We start from the raw sequence: 3,274 nt of genomic DNA, 5'->3' as shown, positions 1-3,274 counted from the left end.
TGATCTGATTGTATATTCAGAATCTCATCTTGGAGAAAAAGGTGCTTTTGTTAAGTATCCCGGCACACCTGGATTGTGGGAACTGATGACTAGGAAGAGACCTGGCAGCTATACAGATCAAGATTATGAGTATTACAAAGAAATATTAATAAAATCAGATGCTCTATATCAGAACAATGATCCCACACAAAAAAGAGTCAAGTCTAGCAGTGGAGCAAAATACAACAATTTAATCAAGCCCATATGGTCACAGATCAAGACTGGCAGTGGAATCAAACAATACAACACCCTGCCTAAAGAATTTGTGTGGGTTGATGATGTCAGGAAACTTGTAGATAGGTTGCTGGTCATAGCTGGGGAGGAAAATGCTGGCAACCACAATTTTTACAATGAAAAGGTTGGAATTATGGACATGATAAGCACCAAATTGTCTAATTTTATAGTGAATGACACTAAGGGGATTGGATATCTTATAAAAATTATTAAAACTCTACCACCTAAATTTTGGAATATTTCTGAGGGTCGGGGGCTGGTTAATGACATTATAAACAAGCTGCCATTTGAATTACACATTCCAGGTTATCAGTATCGTGGTCCAGGCACAAAATTGGACCATAGATTAAACAGAGGTGATCCTGGTGTTAATCCCCTAGATGCTGCTTGTAGAGACCATGACATAGCATACAACACACATTCTGATCTTGACAAGAGACATGTTACAGACAAGAAATTAGAAGAGGCTGCATTTGGTAGATTTGTAAGCAAAGATGCTTCTTTAAGTGAAAAAATAGCAGTATTGGGGACCACCATAGCTATGAACACCAAACAAAAACTGGGGTGGGGGTTGTGAATATGTATATAATAAACGTACAATGAAGGCCAAGGGTGTTATGTATCAAATACCTTATGCAGGTCTTAAATCTCTTGGGCCTATTAATAATCTTCTAACCAAAAAGCAGCACAAGAAAAAAAAATCTTGTATTGCCAAGGGCCATGGTATGAAATTGTAACTTAGTACCCCCCAATTAAAAAAAATACAGCAATCAAGAAAAAATCACATGTGGGGGGATTTATATTTACTATCCCTGCCATCTTAGCTGCTCTCGGGGCTGTTGGGAGCTTGGCTGGGGGATCAGCTGCCATAGCAAAAACAGTAATAGATGCCAAGAAGAATAAGGCAGAATTAGATGAGCAGAGGCGCCATAACCTGGCCATGGAGAAACAAGGCAAAGGTGTTAAGAGAGCCATGAATAAGTTTAAAAAAAACAAGACCGCTTACAAACCAAGATATTGAAGCTTTAATCAAGCCACTGGGCATCAAACATTTTAGAGGTGTGTACATGTCTGATTCTTTGCAAGAACAACCACTCAACAAAGAGTGTGGCATTGTTAATTTGGATAAGTACAAAAATCAGGGCACTCACTGGATCTGTTATCTTAAATATTTAAAAGATGAGGCATTTGTGTTTGATTCATTTGGAGGTGTTCCACCTGAAAATTTAGTAAAATATCTAAAATCAGCTAATCTTTATTACAATAATACCCGTGTTCAAAACTTCAAAGATGTTAATTGTGGACATTTGTGTTTATCTGTTCTTAGATATAAGTCTCTAATAAATAAACCATCAATTGAAAATTTTCAAAAAACCTTGTGGTATCTGAAACATCATGGGGGTATTCCATCTCACCAGCCAAAATTCAATATTGAAACTCAAATTACATGATGACATAGTGTATCCCAAAACAATAGCTCTCAGGGCATTTTATGGCATGTACTTGATCCCTAATATTACACACGACATCAACACAATTGCAGTAGGGGATCAAAAAATTGTCATCACTCCAGGGCAATATAATCTATCTACTCTAAATGCTCAGTTACCCAGAGGTATAGTTTTAACTCAAAATTCTGTCACTCACAGAGTAGAGATTGCATCTGCTACAGAAACAGTGGATCTGGGTACTATAGGAGAGCTGTTAGGATTTGAGAACAACACAAAACTTGAACCAGCCATCAAACACACTGCTATGAATATACCTAAATTCTTAGCCATAGAGACTCTAAATATTCACTGTAATGTGGCCGAGGGTATGATCACTAAATCAAATGGCATAGGCACTCACAAACAAACTGGGATCATTGCAACATTCAAACCTAACTCTGAATTTATGGAGCCCATCATCTACAATCCATCCCCAACATTATATTTTCCTGTGTGTCATAATAGAATAGATAATATTGAATTGATGGTCACTAATGAAAAAGAAGAATTAGTTGATTTTGCTGGAGCCACAACAACTGCTATCATAGAGATTAATATTTAAATAAAAATACATACAAGAAAAAAATGGAAAATATTGAGAGTTATGAGCTACAATCATTCCCCCCAAACAGGAGGACATTTGCAAATTTAAATCAACCCAACACAGAGATTGAGGTTGATCTTGATGTAGGGGATGGCTTTATACAACCCCACAGAGCAGATCTATACATCACATTTGATGTTGTAAAGCTCGATGGTACAGATTATCCGGCAAATTCAAATATAAGATTGGTAGATAATTTTGTGCCACATCTGTTCTCTGAAATTGAGATCAGAAAACATGGTGTTGTTATAAACAGAGTAGATTATCCCGGCATTACCTCCACAGCTTTGGCCACACTAAAATTATCCAAAACCGAGGTTTCTTACTACAAAATAGGTGGATTTGAGGCTGGTGATAAAATAATATCTAAAAGCCACACAGTATTGTTCCCCATGCGCCTGTTGCCAGGATTCTTCTCAGATTACAAAGATATTATGTGGAAGGGTGGTTTAAGAATCACATTTAGAAGAGCTGCCAATGATAATAATGCTTTGATGAGGTACAGCACATTAAACTCTACAGGGGAAGCTCTGCCTAATACCCTACCTGATGAAGGCAAGTGCATTATTCAGACTATGGAGCTAAGAATGCCAGTTGTTGAATATGAGGCCAGTTATGCTCTTAAATACAAAGCTGATATAATAAAAAAAATCCACAGATTCCTTTACAATTTTATACATATCAATGTGTACAGAAGCCTGCATCTGGTACCTATTATGAGTTTGATGCTACAAATTCATTCTCCAGTATACAATATGACATGCCAGATTTTGTGGTGGTACTGTTTCAGACTGGAAGACACAATAATCAGGAAAAAAATTCAAGTAAATTTGATAACTGCAACATCAAGAACATATCTCTTAAAAATGGCAGAAATGAGGTATTTCCTAGAGAAAATTACAATTTA

Source organism: Lepisma saccharinum (genome assembly GCF_977018435.1).
Source record: "Lepisma saccharinum chromosome 12 unlocalized genomic scaffold, izLepSacc3.1 SUPER_12_unloc_1, whole genome shotgun sequence".
NCBI lineage: Eukaryota > Metazoa > Arthropoda > Insecta > Zygentoma > Lepismatidae > Lepisma > Lepisma saccharinum.
This window is presented reverse-complemented; position numbering follows the sequence as displayed.